The sequence below is a fragment of the Prionailurus viverrinus genome, chromosome C1 (assembly GCF_022837055.1).
Source record: "Prionailurus viverrinus isolate Anna chromosome C1, UM_Priviv_1.0, whole genome shotgun sequence".
NCBI lineage: Eukaryota > Metazoa > Chordata > Mammalia > Carnivora > Felidae > Prionailurus > Prionailurus viverrinus.
Window position 1 is genome coordinate 9,560,656 of NC_062568.1, and position 15,535 is coordinate 9,576,190.

Sequence of the window (15,535 nt, forward strand, 5' to 3'; positions counted from 1 at the left end):
TGTTTAAAAACCCCAGTCATAAAAATTTACTACATTTTTTCTATTTTCTCCTGAAAGTATAAAATCTTTGTTGCTTCCATTTAGGTTTTCAGTTCATCTGGATTTTTTTTTTTAATGATGGGCTAGACAGGGATCTAACATTATCCTTTCAATTTAGATATCTACTTATGCCAACATGCTTCCTTGACAAATCCATCTTTTCTCCTGTGCCTTGAGATAACACATCAGATGTTCTTGGCTTCCTCTTTCCCCTCAGTGATCCCAGGTTCTAGGTGGTTCAAACTTGAGTCGTTATATTTGTGTTTTAAATATGATAGAACTGCCTCTATTCTGACTGTAACTCGGGACTTTGTTTTTTATAGATTTGGGTAAACATAGCTGAAATCCTCTGTGTCTTAACTTGAGTATGTTTTGCGTCCTCTTGATTTCTTCTCTTTCATTCACCCAGGCCCATTTAATTTCTTCTCTTGTCAGTTTGGTGCAAAATTCTATCCCCAAGCCTTGCCCCTTGTACCTTGTTGGTATTTTTAACAGTGGCTTGAGATGTTGAATAGAGAGATCATCCTGTCAGTGGCACAGCACCCTGCCTGCAGGTGAGTCTATTTATTCCCTTGTCTTCTGATAATACATTCATATTCTATTCCCCTTCAAAGCCCCTGACTTGTGACACACAGTTCTGGGACAGGTTGAACAGTTTCCTGTTCTACCTGCTTCTCTCTCAGATACTTCCTTTAGAATTCGGGTGAATAGCATTTTAAAAAATAATCTCATTAGATACATAAAATAGCAAACTATTTTTTTAAGTTATTAATTTGCTTCTCAGAAATTGCTTTTCAACTCAATGCAATTGGTTTACAAGGGGTTTTTTTTTTGATACAACTATTTGAATGGAATGATCAATATTCAATGGTTGTGTTAGTTTTATATTGCTGCGTAACAAATTACCACAAATTTAGCATAATAAACAACACATGTTTATTACATCACACTTACTATGCATCAGAAGTCCTGGCATAACATAGCTAGCTGGGTTTTCTGTTCAGGTCTCACAGACTGAAATCAAAGTGTCAGCCAGAGCTCAAGGATCATCTGGAGCTTGGAGGCCTCTTCTGAGCTCATTCGAATTGTTTTCAGAATGGAATTCTTTGTGGCTATAGAAGGAAACTCCTTGTTTTCTCACTGGCTATTGGTTATTGACTGGCTATTGTTCTGGGCTTCTAGATGTTGCCCTTAGGCTCTACTTATGTGACTACTCACAATGCAGCTGTTTGCCTTCTTCCTGGTCAATGGTAACATATTTTTTGAAACTTCATTTTCTTTCCTTTTTTTTTAATATAATTTATTTTCAAGTTGGCTAACATACAGTATCTACAGTGTGCTCTTGGTTTTGGGGGTAGATTCCCGTGATTCATCGCTTACATACAACACCCAGCGCTCATCCTAACAAGTGCTCTCCTCAATGCTCATCACCCATTCTTTTAATGAGCATACCTGATTAGTTAAACCCAGCCAGAATAACCTGCTTTTGGCCAACTTAAAGTCCATTTATTAGTAAACTAATCACAGGGGTGATATCTTATAATATTTCACTATACCACTTACATTCAAGGGGAGGGGATTATACAGGGTGGGAACTGCAAGGTGGGGGGGACCCTTGGAGGCCATCTTGAAATTTCATATACCACAGTAGGCTGGCATTCTAAATCCGGTTCCCCAATATTTGAATACTTGAGTAAAGTTTATTCTACCTGGCAGGGTTTTTGAGGAAAGCCCAACAGATAGAACCCTTCCTTCTCGCTTCATTAAAAAAAAAAAAAAAAAAAAAAAAAAAAAAAAAATTGAGGAAATAAACAAAAGAGCCAACATAAGCAGAAACAAAATGTCTCTTTAGTGCTGATAAAATTAATGATAAGAACGTAGTTTGGGGATAGAACCAAATGAGCTCACCCCATTTAGACGTTGGGATTACTTGTCCACAGGCAAGTTTTAATCTGTAAGGAAATCATTGCTTCAGCTGATGTAGGGTGGAGGAAGAAAGAGAAAGAAACCAAATCCCCATGCTTTTGATAAATTCACCCCATCCAAGACCAACGGGTATTGCTCACTGGTGAGTAACCTGATCCACTTCCAGAGGGTAAGTTTTGGGACAGAGGCTTAAAGGGTATAAGAGAAATTCCTTCTCACGGAAATCAGAGGACAGAAGAGAAAAGTTGCTCTTTAATACTTATGTCTGCTTTAAGTTTGTTTCTAAGGGTCAGATTTTCCCAAACAGAATAATTTAAAGATAACAATAAATGTCTTTTCCCTTCCCACTAGAACATCAGAAGCACTGATCGAGTGAGACAAAGTTATTTGGGATGAGTTAACCTCAAAGGGCACAGAAATCTCACATAGGAATGAACAATGTAAAGACCTGATGACATCAATCCAAGAGGCACTGAAGCACAACCAGGATTTCTTCGGATGTGCATGAGGTACTTTTTGGGGTCACATGTGAACCCCAAGGGGCCAACTAGCTCATCCCATGGAGCTCAAGGTAGAGGAATCTAGTAGGGTTTCCTTCTCATTGCTCTCCCGTCTCTGAGCAGGGAGCACAATCTCTTTTCTTTTTGTAGAAATTTAGTTCCCTAGTGCAAAATGATTTTAACTTACCACCAAACTGAATTAAAATGACATCGGCAAAAAAAATGATGTATTCTGCTCTACTTCAGGCTGTCAACCAGAGGAAAATTAGATTTCTTTGGACTTAGAGGAAAGAGGGATAAAACTTCTACAAGTCTTGTCTTACTCATTTCACCCTCCTGCTAATTTTCAGTTTCTTTATTGGTTAAATAGAAAAAAAAATATCCTGGCAATGCGACAGGTTTATTAAAGGGGCAAACAGAGTTCATAAATATGAAAGTGCTTTATAAAAAAAAATTCATATAATGACAGTTTTTTTCTTTACATGATGACCATCCAAATTTCCAAAATCTTTCATAAAGTGTTGATGTGTGAAGGGAATGTCAATTCTATACAACATTGATTTAGACCATTTGTAACTTTCATCTGACAAGGTATGAACATTTCTCTTGAGTTGTGGAATGCATTGAACAGATTCTCTAGTCTCAAACTAAACTGTAATTCAGACTTTTACAAGTCTTTGCAACTTCCTTCCTTCAGTTTTGCTGGTGTAAGACACAGGTACCTACCAGCCACCTTCTCCTGCCTTCGACAGATTTTTTATTGTAAGTTCAAGTTTGTGCACAAAGTAATGGAAAAATAAAGACAGTTTGGACGTGAGGACTCCCAGAAGACTCATGCCTTTTAGATAAGAAAGGAAATCTATTTGCAAAACCCCTATTGCTATTGATGTCAGTATTCACCTTTGTAGTTCAGGGTTAAGTGTTTTCCATTCTATTATCCATCTCTCAAATTTTGAAAATTTAATTCAAGTCCCTTAAAGAATGAGTTTGTTTGGATTCTGCCTTTTCTTTGGCGTCATTTGAATTCTTGAGTCATGAGTCAGGTGGTTTCCAGAATGTCAACAGAGTTCAATAATCTTTGATTAAACTAATTCCTCCTGGAGATTTCAGAAAATCAAGGATTGGCTGGGAATAGTATTCACAAAGCAAATGCTCTGTGCCGTTTACAGAAGAGCCTCAAGAAGAGAGAAGAACAAATGGTATTCAGGGCTTCATGGTTTCCTCCACTTTTGACATGAGAATAGAAGATGCATGCAATTCATCAGTCTAAGCAAGACCACAGACCTAAATGCTTTACCTGCCCACATGACCGTCAAAGCAGCTAGTAGAAAAATAAATTAACAGTCAATTGGAAACTGTAGTTAAAGCATTGGATATTGACTACCAAACACACATGCAGATATAAAAAATAATTTTTGAAAGCTGCATTAAATTGGTTGTTAAGCCAAAAAAGTCATGCAAAATCAAGCTCTTGAATATCTGTTTTGCTAATGATTTTCAAGCTAACCTTACAAGTTTGTCTCAGTTTGTTCCCTTTTCCTGATTTATGAGTGAAGACTTCAGGGCCGTATGCTAATGTTGTTAGCAAAGCGTTTTCCCGAGCAAGATTTATTTCGTGCAGCATACATTCAGCCAGCGTTTATTAAGTACCTGTTGTAGATAAGGTACCAGACAAAAAGTTTTATGACGATTTCCATGTGAAAATGTACAGAGGCTTTTTAAAAACAGCTTTGGTAGAAGGCACAACATCACTTTATCAATATCAAATCCTGAAATGGTATAAAGAATTGTATGCTAACTTGCAGCTTCCAGAACAATCTTCAGGTAGTACCCCCAATATGTCAGAATGAACAACTACCTCCCAAAGCAGAATACCTAGAATATTTAGAATCATTCAAACAATTCCTGTTAGCAGAGGTCATTCAGACTCACCCATCAAGGCCAGGCCGTCCTTTCAATCACTCAATTGTTGATTAGCTCAGCAAATAAAAATGGAGGCTGGGTACTTGGCTTGGAATTTCTGGTTGCAAGAGACACAAGGTGACTCCAACAGAGCCCCTGTTTTCAGGCAGTCAGGTAGGTAGGCATTTGTAAAGCCTTTAGAATGCAATCTGGTAAGTGGTACAGCAGGGGTGGGTGTAAGGTATTACAGAGGTGCCCTGCCTAGAAGGATGTAGACCCTAGTCTTGGGTCACTTCCTGAGGAACAGCTAAGTAATAATAAGGAATATCTAAGTCAAGTCAATAGTGGTGTACTCCAGATGATGGGGAGAAAGGGAAAAGTGTAGCTGCAAGAGAGAGTAACAAAGTCCCACACTAAGAGAGAGTATGTATGACACATTCAGACACTGTAAGAAATTCAGGATGCGTGGGACGTGGTTTGGTGAGGCAGGTATTGTAGTGGTGAGAAATGAAGCGGAACTGTTGAATGGTTCAAGGTAGAATGAAGGGTCCTTTTGAGCACGCTAAGCTCTTTGACTTTTATCTTGAGGGCATCAGAGAGCAACACTCTGAATATTGAGGCTGATCAGCTCTTTCATGCCCAGTGCTGTCTAGTGCTAGAAACTCCAATAAAGTGGAAGATCTGTCACCCCCATAAAACCTGTAAGTTAGCTGGAATGATAGGAGAAACAAGCAAAATTATTAACCAAGTTTTAGGCCAAAGAAGTGGTCTGACCATCCAGGGTTGATTGCATTGTGGGTGAGAGCCAAAAAAAGGCAGGTAAGTCGGACTGGTGGGACATATATATTTAGAGAGTTACAGCTAATTGATTTCCATGTGATTAATTCTGTTTACTTTTCTTCAAGCCTGAGGACTCAGTATCCTCCAAATATTTTGGTCTGTATAAAACATCGTACAAAGTTGTCTGTCTCTCCTTTAATGTTGCTCATTCCAAACTGCCTTCTCTAACTAGTCTAACCAGCTTGGACTATGTAGTGTTAAAACATCTCTTTAGTGTTTTATTTTTTTCATTTGTTTTGTTTTAAGTTCCCATTTTCTTTTCGTAGAGGGGTGTACAGATCACTTAGTTGAAAAGTAATTGAATTTGGGTTGCATTCACCTGGAAGCGACCAGGTGAAGGACACCGGGTTTAGGAGACCCCATGGTATGAAAACAGCTGTTACGATTCTCATTATGGCCATTTTTTTTACCCTGATTCACCACATCTCAATACTATTTTTAAGTCTTCGATTCAACAGAAGCTGTTTTCTGATCAAATTAGCCCTCATTCCTCACTGCGTGACTACTTAATAAAATAGAATACAAGGAAAGTAATTAATCAAAGCTGTAGTGGGTGCCTGGAATGCCCCGAGCCATGGTCTCAATGTAGAGACAGTCTTTCCAGTAAGAAGGTTATCTCATATGGGGGGGTGTATGCTCTTACATCCTCAAATTATTCTGTGCTATTCAAGTAAAAACCACTAAATTGCCTTTTTTGCAATTACTCAAAAAAAAAAAAAGTTCCATTAGAGGACATTTCCATAAGCTCTGATTCAACTGCACAGTTTCTTTGTAATCTATTATTTTTGAGGAGGACCTGAGGCACAAGTAAATCTCATTTAAAAGACTCTCCATCGTTTGAGTTTTATCTACATTGGGTACTTTGGCTTCCTGCAATCAGTCTGAGTATTAACCTATTGTTTCATTTATGTTCTTTTCTTCATGTACAATTTCTTCATCTTTCCCTAGGAAATGTCAATATCAAATTCTGTTTGATCCATGAAAAGTTTTCTTTCACTTGCAGGAGGAAATGGTCTGAAATTACTGAAATTATTGAATGTAACTCTAATGAAACCTTGAGTTCATAAAGAGACCTTCCTAGGAAAGGTTATTATGGCCAGACTACTTATTAATTTATCTTCTCAGCATTACAAGTCAAATAATTATATGTTGGCAAGAAAACTCACTTTGTATAAATTATTCAATATTCCTGATTCTAAATCAGGGATGGAAATGTACATATTAGAAGTATAGAGACCTAAGACTCAGCCCTTTCCCTTTCCAGTTCTGGGTGATAATTTGTGCTCACAAAGAAATGAAAGCCCAGTAGGAACCTTGATAAATGGCCAAGCAAGTCTCTTTTCTTCACCAAAGTGCAGGGTCTCTGGTTGGACTAAAAAAGGTGGCATGTCCTCCTTTCTGACTTCCATCTCAAGTTGAAGACAGCCAGACAAATGGGGCAGAGACAGCCCCATTTATTGACCAGTTTATGGTGACTTATGATTTACTCACCAGTTTATGGGCAGAGAGGAAAAGAGGAGAAAGGGGGAGACAGAGAGAGACAGAGAGACAGAGAGAAAGGGAGAGGCAGTGGATTGGAAATGAATAGCAGGCTTTTTCTAGAAGGCAGATGGAAAGGAACAGAATCTGCTCTTTTGTCTTGGATTCCCTCTAAACAATCCAATGAGTTACTCTTCCTCCCACACATGGGAGGCAGTGAGTAATTGACACAGATGATGGAAATGTCCGCTTCAACATGCCACCTGCAGAGAGAAGAGAGGAAGCTCCATAATCTTTAAATGGAGGTCTAGCCATTTATGGCCCATGTTAAAAGAATCAAAGAATCAATTTCACTCCTCTGGACCCTGTGGATTTTCCTTCTTTTTGCAGGCATGGCAGAGCAAAAGAACAATCCCAAATACCCTCGCAGTTAAGCAAAAGATGTATTACTTTTGCCCCAAAGAATGGATATTATAAACAAATACCATATGTATTATCAACCTGGTTTTGTCAAACCTGATTTTGAATTTCATTTGAACAGAATATAATTTTTTTTTTTTTATTTCTAAGGGGCGAATCTTATACAGCATCAGTATATTGCTGGGGAAGATGTGGAATGTGATGATCCTAGAATTCTCCAATTTTCTGTCGCTTCTCGGTCTGACTTGAGGAAGGCAAGCAGGTGAGAATTCCAGAATGGAAGAAGTAACGATAATTCAAGGGAAACATTACCTAGATGGCCTAGACAAAGTCTCTGGTAGCATGAGATGGAGAGAAAGGAGCTGAAAGCTAATTGTGGTCACACTAAATAATAGGTTTGGATTCAACCACAGGCAGAGAATGGGACTGCCTACAAACATGATTTTAGGACTTTTGTAAAAGACGTCTGTGCTCCTTAAATGCTACCTCCATCTATTCATTGATGTTCTATTAGCAACAAAAAGAGCTACGAAGATTTAGACAGTACCTATTTTACGTCAGGTTACATTCTAGCATAAAATGCTATATATATATTCAATTAGCATAACCTTGTATAAAGTTGTGGTTATTCCCATTGTATGTATGAGGCAACAGAGAAACACAGCTGGTAAGGGGCAGAACCAAAATATGAACCCATAAGACTGGTCCATTGTCTTAAGTCTTCACCACCTTGGTGTACTTTAAATGGAAATTTCCCCAGGGCAGAGAGCTCATGGTCTGAGATTCACACCAAGAAGTAAACAATTTACCTCAACCTCTTCCCAAAGAGAAGATCCACATCTTGTAGTTCACTTTCTGGTATTTCCTAACATCTGCTATGATTTCTTCTTGGAGCCATAAATTATCTAGAAGTGTGTTTTAAAAGTTCTAAATATCAAAGTTTTAAAAAAGTAATCATTAAAAAAATTAGATTTCAAACTTTATTGCCTTGCAATGAAACTGCAATTCTTGGGCTTTATTGGGACTTATGTTGTAGTTGAGAATTTTATTGAGATTTTTATTCTCTAATTATTTATGCAGGATTCCGTGCATGTTTGTTAGATCAAGCTTGTCAATCATGTTATGTTAATTGATTATTACGAACAACAGTATACATATTAATGCCTATAATTTTGGAAGATATGTTAAGTAGCTATTTTTGTTTGTTAGCCAGAGGAACTCAGAAATTTAATTCTTCTCCTTTCATGCATAAAGATGAAATATTCTGATACTCTGATAGAATCATTACCCTAAAACAATACATATGAATTGTTTTTATCATATCAGCATGGAATTATTTTCATTTATCCTGCTTGAGACTTGGAATATTCTGGATCTGATAATTCATTGTTTTCATCAATTCTAATAATTGTAAACCATTGTCTCTTTAAATATATCTTTCCCTTATTTCTTCATGTGTCAAACTCCAAGTAGATAGACATATGTTAACATTTTTCTTTTTTCCCTTCTTGTCTATTAATAGTCAAGGTTGTAAACTCAGAGTCTAAATGTCTAGGTACCAATTCCAGCTTTGCCACTTTCTGCTAGTGTGGCTTTGAACAGGGTATTTCATTCATTTTTGTCTTAATTCCACCATCCGTAAAATGGGAACAAAAAAGTATTTAACTTACAAGGTTGCTAAGAGGAGAAGGCATTAATACAGTTAGAGAATTTTGTGTAATACCTGAACATAAAGAGTGCCATGTAAGTATTTTCTATTATTGACTCTGCACTTTGACATAGGTAAATTCTTCAACTTTATCTTCCAGTTCACTAATTTTCTCTTGAGCTATATCCCCTCTGCTGTTTCAGTTGTTAAATGAGTTTTTAATTACAATTATTATATTTTTAATTTAAACATTTTCCCCTTTTTCAAGTATGCCTGATTTTGGGAGGATAATCATGTTCCTTCTCATGTTTTACACTTCATTTTTATTTTTTAGACATTTGAAACACACTTAGATTCTATATATAATCATACCAATATCATATTCTCAGGGGATTATATTCTGCTGCTTTTTTTCTTTGATTACTCTCACACATGGCAACATCATATTTCATCTTTTTTGTTTTAATTTTGGATTGAGAGCTCATGGGTAGTGTGAATTCATCCAAGGATATCATGCAAGACTCACTATGGGGGGAGGTATCCTTAAAGAGTGAATATATTTGTTTTATCCAAAGTAAAAAGTGGCTTGGAGTTTTTCAAGCCACGCAAAAAGAATAAATCTTAACACCAAATCCATTTGAGGGCAACCTACAAAGGGGCCTTCCCTGTCCAGTTAACAGCTAGAGCAGGGCAGACACATTTTTTAATGGTAGGCAGGTGGGCTTTTCTTCAGTTTGGGAAGGGTTTCTGTAATGGTTAGAAGTCCCTATTCCAGCTGTCTGCTTCAAAGAACTCTCCTTTGGGAGCTCTCAATTAAAAGGTACCTAATGGACCACACTGCCAAAAATAGGAGCTGGTTCTACTATCTCAGAGGAGCACCAAAAAGGGGAAACAGGATTCAGGGAGAAAGACTGGAAGAGTTGAACATAAGTAGCAACTTTTTGGCTGAGTCTCAGCTGATCCTGGTGGCCTAAGAATTCAATAGCTCTGACCTCCAAGCACAGGAAGCACAGGTAAGGGACCACCCAGCTCATCTAGTGTTTCATAATCAAATATTAGGTATAATTATAGGTTCTTTGGGTGGCAGAACACAACACGAAGATGCTCAGAAGCAGAATTTTTTGCTCTTTGCAGGTCTAAACAAGACAAGGCTGCCACACAATGCGTTGTCCCTGGAGACAGGGTAACAGTGAACTAGAACTGTAGGAGTCACCTTGTATGGGGAAGTGAGGAGGAGTTAGCTAGGTTTCACAAGGGCTTTTTAGGGATTTTGTATGTCAGTAATGCTACAGAGTGAAAGAAGGTGCCATCCCTCAGGTATCTGGGGGTCTCTGGCAGTTGGGTATGTGAATTTTGTGGTCCAGAAGTGTTAGGAACTAATAAGGGGACGAACTGGGTCGGGAGCTTGGTAAACTGTCCAAGAAGAGGAACTGACAGTCTTTAGACATGACTTCAAAACTGGGTCAAGACAAGCACATGTGGAATATTATATTCCATCTGAGAAAGCTGGGAAGAGCAGAGGTGTCATCTAAGCCTCGTCTCAAGGCCTGGAGACTGTGAGACAAGGACATTCCAGGCAGGATGATAGCATGGAAAAGGCACAGAGGGATAAGAGGAATGGCATGTTACAGGAATATCAAACAGCTCACTGAAAGCATATGGGGAAGGAAGGGGAAACCGAGACTGTAGGTGTCCACAGGAGTCGTATCATAAAATGCCTTATGATCAGGAGTTTACATTTTACACTCAGTGAGAACCCAACTTTTCAGACTAGAGCAAGAGATTCCCAAGTATGCTATGGAAACTGGCAACCAAAGGAAAAATCTGACACCTATATCAGGGCATGAATTTTGGGTGAAGATTTGGGAAAAGAAAGCATTTAAAGATATTAAAACAAACCCAGATATAAATAGATAAAGGCCTAGGGGGAAAAAAATGCATGCAAGGAATTTCACAATTTCATTAATTTCTCATTGTGTTAGGAGATGCCCTGTTCAGGGCCTGTGTTGATTTTCTGCCACCAGGACTCTCCGCTGCCCTGTTACGTCTTCGTATTGTCACCAGATTGGTGTCCACTGAGAAAATCATCAGTGTATCTGTGGTCTTGAAGTGTTACTTCTTTTAATGACCAAGGGCTGACTGGTTGTGAGAACCTCAGTGCAGGCTACTGCTTCCTGAAACTCTGAAATCCCTGGCCTGTGTCTCATTCATGTTTCCTTATTTCCTGTGAGTCGTTTGGCCGTGCATCATTGACATTTTATGTCACGCCATTTCAATTAATGGAACAACTGACATCTTCCTTTAGCACCTTGAGATCAACTTTAAATCAAACAGCCCACATGGGCAATCTAATGTGACAGGGCCCCTAGGGATGAGGGTCTCTGGTGGCTGTTGTATAAACACTCAGCAAATAAATAATAATGGGGAATAATTACCTTGGGAGCTGCTAGGATTCATGGCTCTTTAAAAGCTCTGCACAAGGGCCTGCGTAGGAGGCTTTAAAAGCTCTGCACAAGGGCCTGCGTAGGAGGTGACATGATGAAGTGGAAAAAAGCTGGAGCAGATAGATCAGGTTTTGAATCCTGGCTCCTTGCTTAACTGATGTACGGTCCTCAGGGAAATTAATTACATAAACCACCCAAACTTTACTTTTCTTCACCTGTAAAATAGAGATATCATGAGTCTCTCGTAACATTGAAATGAAGAATAAATGATAAAATATATAAGAAAGCACCTGGATCATGTTAGTTTTTTAATTAAAAAACTCATTGCGGGATACTCTCTTAGGTAGTTGCATTTCTTTGAGGGATGTTACTTATTTTTCTAGGCCAATGGATGCTCTGTAAAACTTTAAGGTAGAACTAAAAAATCCATAAGGTCTCTTTGGGCATACATGTACACACACACACACACACACACACACACAGATACACACATACACACATACACACATATTTACAATTAGATGGCTAATGGCTACAACATCATTTTTAGTATAGAAGCCTTTATTTTTCATGATTTGAAATACCACCAATTATAAATTATCATATGTATATATGTTTATTTCTAGATTCTCTGTCTTGAGGACTTGACCTATTTATTTTTGAGTAAAAATTATATTTACAGAATAATCACATTCTTACAATTTTCTTTGGTATCTATTAAGCTAGTGACTATATGCTTTTATCATTCCTTAACAAAAAATTTTTGGCCACTTCTGTGCATTTTTCTCTTCTAGATGAATTTGAGAATATGCTTATTAAGTTCCAAAACTTGCTTATAAACATGATGTATCTCCTTAGAACATCTTTCTTACTCTTTATAAAAGTATTGTACATATTTACTGGGATATTTTTCTAGGTGTTTCCTAGGTTCTGTTACAATTATGATTGTGATCTTTTTGTTCTGTTACATATTCTGATTATTGCTAATTCTAATGAAAAGCAATTAATTCTGCCCACTTTTAAAACTTTCTTATTAGCTCTTATAGGCTTTTTTGTTTTATTAGATTCTCTAAGGTCTTCTAGGTAGACAGTCACATCATCTAAAACAATGAGAATTTATTTATTTATTTATTTATTTATTTATACAACTAATCCCTTAGAAATACAAGCAATTATCAGGGAATATTATGAAAAATTATATGCCAACAAACTGGACAACCTGGAAGAAATGGAAAAATTCCTAAGCACCCATACACTTCCAAAACTCAAACAGGAAGAAATAGAAAACTTGAACAGACCCATAACCAGTGAAGAAATTGAATCAGTTATCAAGAATCTCCCAACAAATAAGAGTCCAGGACCAGATGGCTTCCCTGGGGAATTCTACCAGACATTTAAAGCAGAGTAATACCTATCCTTCTCAAGCTGTTCCAAAAAATAGAAAGGGAAGGAAAACTTCCAGACTCATTATATGAAGCCAGCATTACTTTGATTCCCAAACCAGACAGAGGCCCAGCAAAAAAAGAGAACTACAGGCCAATATCCCTGATGAATATGGATGCAAAAATTCTCAACAAGATACTAGCAAATTGAATTCAACAACATATAAAAAGAATGATTCACCATGATCAAGTGGGATTCATTCCTGGGCTGCAGGGCTGTTTCAACATTCATAAATCAATCAATGTGATACATCACATTAATAAAAGAAAAGATAAGAACCATATGATCCTGTCAATGGATGCAGAAAAAGCATTTGACAAAATTCAGCATCCTTTATTAATAAAAACCCTCAAGAAAGTCAAGCTAGAAGGAACATACTTAAAGATCATAAAAGCCATTTATGAAAAGCCCACAGCTAATATCATCCTCAATGAGGAAAAACTGAGAGCTTTCCCGCTGAGATCAGGAACACAACAGGGATGTCCACTCTCACCGCTGTTGTTTAACACAGTGTTGGAAGTTCTAGCATCAGCAATCAGACAACAAAAGGAAATCAAAGGGATCAAAATTGGCAAAGATGAAGTCAAGCTTTCACTTTTTGCAGATGACATGATACTATGCATGGAAAACTCGACAGACTCCACAAAACGTCTGCTAGAACTGATACATGAATTCAGCAAAGTCGCAGGATACAAAATTAATGTACAGAAATCAGTTCCCTTCTTATACACTAATAATGAAGCAAAAGAAAGCATCTGACTCTTGATTTCAGCTCAGGTCATGATCTCAGCGTTCATCAATTCGAGCCCCACGTCGGGCTCTGAGCTGACAGCATGGAGCCTGCTTGGGATTCTCTCTCTCTCCCCTTCTCTCTGCCCCTCTCCCCACTCATGCATGTGTGCACTCTCTCTCTCTTTCTCAGAATAAATTAATAAACTTGAAAAGATGATAGGTTCTGTGACAATGCTAATCACCAACGAGAACCATCTGAAATGAGAGAATGCACTCTTTTTTCCTCGAATTGTTATTTTTGTATTATAGCTCCCTCGGTGGCAGAATTAATTCCCAACTGTTCCCGTTTAGTCTTCCTCATTGCAAAGCTGAGAAGTCAGGGCTAATGGCTCCATGTGAGGTGTTATAGCCCGTAAGAGCTCTTCAGTGACAAAAGTGATGACAGAGGCTATAGGGGACGTACTGTAAACTCAGGTGCTTCAAGGAGAAGACAGAGGCATCCACCTGCCAGGACGCTCAAAATGGGCTATATAAGTCGACTGTAGGGTCTGGGAGGATGCTTAGATATGAAGAGTAAGCTTACCCTAGGGCTTTAGGACAAAAGAGGAAAAGAAGGGAGAGTGTAGTGGCCACTGGGGGCCTGATTTGGCCAGCTGGCTTGTATGAAGCCACTGGAAAGGGGCGGCAGACACAGCCGTGTCAGCCTTAGGGGTCCAACAAGAAAGAGAAGTGAGGCACAGGGACTGTAGCTATAGTTCCCAAATGAGCAAAGGGCTGCCCTTCTCTGAGGCTGAGCCCGGGCCCTCCAGTCCCTCTGTCACATTCTGAGCTGAAAACAACCCCGGAAGCCAAGCCACGTTCAGGTCCCAGCTTGTGCCTTCCCATCAGATTCCGCGGAAACTGCAGAAGGCCGGGCGCAGGCTCAGTATTGTTTAGAAGATTCCTTCTCAGAGGAAATCGGGCTCCAGAAGAAAGTTTTATAGAAAACCTAACTATTCTTTGAAGCCAGCCTAAATGCTGAGGTTCTGCTGAGAGCTTTCCATTTTGACCTTTGAAGAAGACAGTCAGTCCATTGGCAATGAAGAGCTTTCTTTTTTTTTTTTTTTTCCAGGGGAAAAGTAATCTGATAAACAGGACCCGAGATGAAGAAGAAAAAGGTCAGCTGAGGGCGCATCACTTGCAGAAGCAACAAAACGAAACACAGAAGCAAGCACTCAGCAGCTTTTCTTTCTACAGTTTTGGAAGCTGGTTGCTCTAGCGTATATACCTCATCTGTGTGAATCTAAACACGATTCACTTGGAGTATTTCCCCCTCCCCCATATCATTTTTTTTTTTTTTTTAGGTTTATTTATTTATTTTGAGAGAGAGAGAGGGAGCGGGGCAGGGAGAGATGGAGAGAATCTCCAGAAGATTCTGTGCTGTCAATCAGGAGTCAGCTGCGGGACTCGAATTTGAACCGTGAGATCATGACCCGAGCAGAAATTAGGAGACAGACGCTTGACCAACTGAGCCACCCAGGCGCCCCTCCCCTAATCTAATCCTTGTGAAGGAATGATCAATATATTAAATTGAATTGAGTAGCTGAACAGTTCCTCTGCTCTGAGGACACTGTAAGTTCTGCAACGGAGGGGGTCTCGTGTGCCTGCTTCACCGCCGTATCGTCAGCTCTCGGTACAGGAGGGGGGTACGCAGCCCGATAAATCGGTGCTGATGAGTACTGTGCTCTGAGGACCCCACTGAAGCTCTTCTCTCCAGGCCAGAGTCAGAGACGGGGAGTCCCCTGCTGCTCTCCTGAGGAGTGGAACTCAGCAAGCACGTTTTCATACATCAGCTCAGACTCAGAAGGTCTCATTATAACACAGTCTATCATATCTTTGAAGTTTCTCTGCATTTCATCAGCTCAGAGTGGATTAAACATTTAAAAATACTGACAGGTTGTGTGTGTGCTTCTGCGGGTGAGTGCTTAAAATCTATCCTTTCATATCCTCGGTCAGATTTTGTGTTCTGACCTTCCCTTACTGATTTGTGAAAGCTCTTTGTATATTAAAGAATAAGCTCTTTGTCCTGTGTCCAAAAGGAACAGAGACTACATTTTATTCATGTATCCCCAGGCAGGGACAAGGTGCTGCATAAATATTTGTTGAATGAATGAATGGATTAA